Source organism: Lycium ferocissimum, chromosome 2 (genome assembly GCF_029784015.1).
Source record: "Lycium ferocissimum isolate CSIRO_LF1 chromosome 2, AGI_CSIRO_Lferr_CH_V1, whole genome shotgun sequence".
NCBI classification, from domain to species: domain Eukaryota; kingdom Viridiplantae; phylum Streptophyta; class Magnoliopsida; order Solanales; family Solanaceae; genus Lycium; species Lycium ferocissimum.
Window position 1 is genome coordinate 11,610,940 of NC_081343.1, and position 6,978 is coordinate 11,617,917.

Sequence of the window (6,978 nt, forward strand, 5' to 3'; positions counted from 1 at the left end):
CGTAATAGGCGGAGTAGTAGAGGCATTAGATAGAGCCTCATGATGTGATTCACCCACATCTATATTCATAGGCGGCTCTCTTCCCGCCTTTTTCGGCCGTAGTCTTGCCCTTCTGGGCGGCTTTAGCTTTCCCTTTTGGTGGCATTTCTGAAATCATAACACACTTATTAGGGAGGATTAAATCTTATACACGGCTCTACCGCACGATCTCATAAGAAGAAAAATGGTCATTTTTTCTAAATGCCCTATAGCCTCCCATTCGTTTATTAGCGTGGCGCGCAACACACCATAAACAAGACTCTACTAGATACGGCTCGTAGACACTTCCTGGGACCGAATCGCTCCGATACCACTTCGTCACGACTCGGCCACCGGGTCTTGACGGGTATCTAGTGGCTAACCATCGAACACCACTCATTCTCGTTACTCGTCCGCTCTCATTCAATATATATATATATATATATATATATATATATATATATATATATATATATATATACTCGTGATCATAGAAATCTATTAGTATTTGAAACATATTTACTTTTATAACCATAAGCCCTTTGGCTATCAAAATAATATATATATATATATATATACACACACACACACATGCATATACATGAAGACTATGAGACCATACTACCCACACTGCGTATCTATGAGCCTCTACTGGAGTACTAGACATATGGACGGGACAGAACCCCGTCGTGCCCAAAATATATATACATATATACCAAAAGAATAATCAATGGCACATCCGAAAAAAGTGGAGTGCTCTCGATCGGCTAATGGCTCTTATGAGTTTGGATCACCTCCCTGTCTACCTGTGGGCATGAACACAGCGTCCAAAGAAAACGGACGTCAGTACGAATATTGTACTGAGTATGTAAGGCATAAACAATAATGACACATCAATAAAATAAGGTGAGGCATCAAATGAGGAGCAACCGGACCGATCGAATCATAAAAGAAATAATGCAAGCTGGCTTACTTTCATACTCATCATCATATCATATATGCATAAAGGTATAAACTGCCCGACCATATAGGTACGGTGTGATAATAAATAACATTAGCATTAGCCTGCATCCAGGCCTCCTGCGTTCGGGGTACCATCTCATGCCGCCCACTAGTGGTGTCTGCCCATGCCATCTGGCCATTGTGTATAGCTGCCCGCTTTGGCGGTGACTGGCCGGTCATATAGGCGCGGTGTAATATCATCATATGCTCATCATAGTATGCTCATCATAATATACTTATCATAACTCATCATAATGCATGCATAGAGACTCATAGATAATCATACTTTATCGGGGTGACATAAGGTCGTGGACCCCCGATTTCATTATGGAGCATTCATAGGCATTCTGCCTCATCTTGAAGGAACAAGCATAAGATGAGTGTATATAATGATCACATCAATAGATTATAAATAGCATCATTAGCTTTATAGGAACATCATATCATGGGCTACAGCTTCTTTAGACTTAAACTTATCATCATCATTATCATACTCATAACGTATCTCTTATCTCATACAACTATTCATAAAAAAGGGCTATTAGCTTTCTTTAAGATAGGGAATTCATGAAGAAGGAGGAAATTCATACCATAAGATTCATGCCTTAGAAGGAAAGGGCTAGCCTCACATAGCTTTGTCATTTAACTATTCTATCGCTTGCTCATTCTCCTTTAATGCACTCGTTTATACCCTCAAGGGAATTCGTATCGACATTAGCTAAACAATCATAAGAACGTAATTACTAAAGCTAGAGAAAATTGGGTAGCATTTCCTTTGTTTATACTACTTTCCTCCATATTCCATATCAACTCCCAACATTCATAACAACAATCACAATATCATAAACAATAAGCATCATTCAATTGCATTGCCCACATTTCACAACTTCACTCCAAATTCTCCATAATCATAACCAAATTTCACTATCGCGTTCTTTCGCATATAATACTTATTCCATGTTCTAAATGTCATTTATAACGTATTTATAATCTCAACATATTCATTTTCAGGATTCATTCCAACTACTACTCAACAATAGCACTATTCACACATTTATGACCCATTTTCTATACTCTTCTACAATCCAAGTGTTTCAACCTATAAATACTTCAAACAACATGGGGAGATCATGAAACTTACCTTAGATAGTGTAGAAACAAGTCTTGAGTGGCAATACTTCTTTTGCACCAAAACCCTAGTTCACTTATCTTGAGATTCCTTAGCTTGGATGAACTTTGATGAATTTCGTACACTTGATTCAATTCAATTCTTGTTGTTGATCTTTGATTTCCTTTGTTTTTCTTGTGGATGAAATTTATGGAATGTTCTAGAGGTCTTGAGAGGTTGAAGAAGTGTGTGGAAATGAAATAAATGAAGTTGGGATTGCATTTAAAGACTTGGAACATTTTAGCCGTCGGGAGTTCCATGGACTCTTCCATGGTCCGTGGACTCTTCACGACCAGCCGGCCACCATCTCTGTTGGCAGTTCCACGGACCCTTCCATGGTCCGTGGAACATGGTCGTGAAACTCACAGTTTCACCGAAGTTGTTCCCGTCGTCTCGTTCGATTTCCAATCCTTATGGAACCTTCTTAACACTTGTTTATCACTTTATTAACAATCTAAGGGACATTATAACTCTTCCTCAAAGCATCATTAAAACATCATTAACTCGATACTCATAATTTTGCCCGACACACAACTTATAACTCGCTTTCCTTAACAACTTTCTTGCCTTAACCCGAATGTCTTTGGAAATCTTAATTAGGACCATAAAGACTATTTCTTACTTGTCCAAACCTCGTATACGTCATGCCCTTCGTTTGTCTATTCACTGTACGCTGAGGGGAAATTTCCCAGGTGTAACAATTGTAGGTCAATCAACCTAACTAGCCAAGGGTATCTCAAGAACAATTGAGGAGTTCCGCATTCATTTTAGAAGAGATTGGTGAGCATTTCAGAGAAGGTACAAGGTCACTCATCATTGAGAAAATGGGAAAACCATACGTACCACTGTCGAGATTACAAGAAGCGTTTCTCAAAAAAACAAGAGAGTAAGCAGTGAGCCACGAGCTAAGAAGAAAACTTTCCCTAAAATAAAGAAGTTAAAGCAAATCGATGACATTACGTACATGAATTTAGATCTAGTTCTTTCTTGATGAATTTAACGTTAATCATGCTCTGGTGACATGTAAATGATTGTGTTTTCCCTTTTAAAACTGAATGCAACATGAATAATTATCTCTCATTCTTGATTTTAGCTTTATCGTCTTCATGATTCACTTGGACAATAGCAGATCAAAGGCACCATTTTTTTCGACAACAAATTTAGCCAAAATTTTAAGTTCCGTCTGACTTTCATATAAATGAACTTCAAAAGTACTTGAGACTGTAGGAGAAATTTGCATCGTGTATTTTCCAAATTTACAAATATAGCTCCTCTACCATATGTGTTACAATATTCGGTGGTTAATTACATTTTCATCATTAGTAACATTCATTCATGTGAATAGAACGACAAACTATATATATATATATATATATATATATATATATATATATATATATATATATATATATATATATATATATATATATATATATTAACTTATGAACAATGTAACAATCTCATTCTAGGAGTATACTAATTTATTGAGTAATAAATTTAATTCTTCTAAAGGGAAAGAGCACATACTAAAGTAGAACACCGAAAGATAAATTCTTTTTTTAACTCATAACTAGAAATTTTTTCTATAACTTCATTGCATAGACAAAAAAATAATAATAATAATAAAAAAAAGCTACATCATCAGTTTTTCTTCAACGAACAAAGCTGTTGCTCAACAAAAATTTCCTAAGTCAGGAAAGAGACATCCAAATTTCTTTAGGCCTCACTACAGACAAAGTAAAGCTTACCCTGAAGTGAAGGATCACACCAAAGGCTATGAAGCCAATACTCATCAGAAGCACAACACTGGGGGATATCTTGAGGCCTAGGGAATCATCAGTGTAAAATTGAAGCATGGTACCACCTGCTCCTCCTACACCACCACCAGTGGTCATCCTTCGACGTAGGTTAGCAACATTTGCTGCAGCAGTTCCCCCCTACGGTCCACCTCCACCCAAAGCGATTTTTAATCACTGAAAAAGGTCTCTTCGATCTAGAAGGAAATTATAACACAGAGAGGAAAATGAATGAGAAAAAGTTTAACCTGTGTTTTTACTGAAAGAGAAATTCGGTAGGAAGCATTGGCAAGATTCTATCTTTAGCTCAATTCAGCATAGCAAATACGGAAAACAACAAATATTCACAATAAATATCATGACAGCAATAATCAAAGTTTAGCAATAGGTGTCAGTTTCAAACATACAAGAGAAAAATACTCAATAGATTTTTCTAGAAATTAATATCTTAGAAGTTGTATTACCTAGTTCGCAATTGCCAAAATCCAAACTGGAACTCCACCTTTAGATTTCAAAGCTCATATTTTTCTTCACTCCCCCAAACTGTATAATCCAATATTTAAGAGCCTATCAGCTCCAAAAATATCCAAAAAATTTGCATTGAGCATAGAAGGGAGAGTCGTAGCAATTTTTTTAAAGAAAAATATATAAATTTAGGCGAAACAAAAGACCCACAAACACATTCTTCACAGCCAAACGTGAGCTACCACACACTTTTTATTTGCAAGAAAAAGCTTCAGACATGCAAATCAGATAAAGCACTAATTTGAGAGCTTAATCGAAAAATCAGATAAAAATAATAGATTTCAAGAACCAAACACCTTGACTGGAGCCTATGAAAAAAGATAGATGAGGGATGAAAAGAACCATATACCGCTAGATCAAATTGGAAAAATGGAGAAGAGAACTAGAAATTTAATATAATCCGAGCAAAATTCACTCCGATATGAGCTTCACCGTGAATTTCCTCTTCGAATTTCAACAAATTTGGTTGAGTTCGTCGTTTGATTCGAAGAGAAAAAACAAAAAGGATAAATAGAGAGATGGAGAGAGAGAACACACTTTAGTAAAGTAAAGTGTAGGACAAAAGATATTATTATTATTATTATTATTATTATTATTATTATTATTATTATTATTATTATTATTATATATTGTAATATGTTAAATACCGTAATTTCCCTTGATAGGATTAACATGTATGTTTGCATCAGTAACCACCATTAGTATAAGGACAAAATCACCCACTTTGATTAATTAAAAGTTGAATATGCGAAGTCAAATATCACAAGGACCAAAACCATAATAATGACATAACACAGGGACAAAAACACTTATTTTCCCTAAATGCTTAAACACTGTCATGATTTAAGGGTCATATACATAAGGTTATAGTAATATAAAGATAGTTATTGATATCTAGTGTGCGATGGTGATTTCAGATTAGCCACATAGATAGAGCATATTTTACGGTTATACCGATGTGGAATGAAACATGGGACTTGCATATACTTGACGTACAAAGGATGTGGAAGGCCTAATGGATTCCCATGGATGTCGAAGTAATAAAAGATCGGTGGTTATGAATTGCTGAGTTCATATTATACTTAAGTGTATATAGCAGTCGTAGCAACAATTGTGACTCTTGCTAGTCAGTTATCGATCCTCAAGGAGTTTGTGTCATGACCCATTTCGGGACCGTGTGGGCACCTACCTTTTTGACCTTGGTATGCGAACCCTCTCATTCACAGACACACCAATTAAGCAACAAATCTTTTAAAGCATCAGATAATTAGAAATATAGCGGAACTCCATAATATATTCAATAACTCAAATGTTTATATGATTACAACAATACATGATTACAGACTCGATAAAATTTCCCATGACCTGGTCTAGACTAGCACAAGAGCAACTAATTAATTCCATATCTCCACTATGTCCTAAGACTCAAACTCTATCCCGAAATGAAGTGGGAGGAGGTCTTCCAGATAGGTACCGCATGTTTCTGCTTATGCTTCGATCCATCACCTGAAACAACCTACACCCCGAAAAGGGTGTAGCAAGTGCAATATCAGTACAAACCACGCGTACTGAGTAAGTAGCATAGGCCGACAATGGTTAGTAACACATATTGGTAAAAGAATTCACAAACAACCATGATAATCACTAATTCAAGTCGTACGTCTATCTACACACATCATAGCATCAATATCCTTAGAACACAACTACTCTCTAATAGCTACGAGTCAGATATCACTAGTGCCATTTCCTAATACATAAATCCTCAGATCGTTCATTTTAGACCAGGAGTCAACTCATTGTTATAACGCCTTTTATCCTACATTACTTATAAACAAATCAAATAACTAGTTTCATAGGGGGAGTGTCCCGGGATAATTCAACAACACAAATCAACAAGTATAAGTCGAATGTAATCGGGCCCAGATACACATCATCGCTTAAGTGAAGCATCTAATCCTCTACATGCCAAATCTGAATACAACCAACCCAAACCCAACATCACAAGTACAACACCAAACATCTCTGAATCAAGTCAATAATGCGATGCAATGACGTATGAATGCAGTGCAATGCCATGTAAATGCGGTGTACACATGTCCTCTGGACGGAAATATCGACGTCCCAGTAATACAACCCAGTGTGACTCGCGAAGTATAAGTGCCACCCATCCCGGATCTTTGCCCAACAGACAGATGGGACCCTAAATCTTTGCCCACGGGGGGTTCTCACCAACACCACCCTAGGGGACCCATGGAGTCCATGCACTAACAATAATTTTTAAATTCATCGGAATCGCCCATGCAACAATGATGCCAGAATAAATCATCGGCCATCGGCCATCTTACAATCACTCAAGTAAAAGAGTTTTGTGAAATAGCAGTTTCACACAATCAATGATTCTGGAATTGGACCTCGAACATCGGCCTTCTCATAATAACTCAAGCAAAAGAGTTTTTCAAATATCAGTTT

General features: G+C 36.6%; 1 pseudogene; it reads right to left on the reverse strand.

Annotated features, from left to right (window-relative positions):
- Positions 1-3,635: 3,635 nt before the first annotated feature.
- Positions 3,636-4,152, reverse strand: LOC132047416 (protein transport protein Sec61 subunit beta-like; annotated as a pseudogene).
- Positions 4,153-6,978: the final 2,826 nt, after the last annotated feature.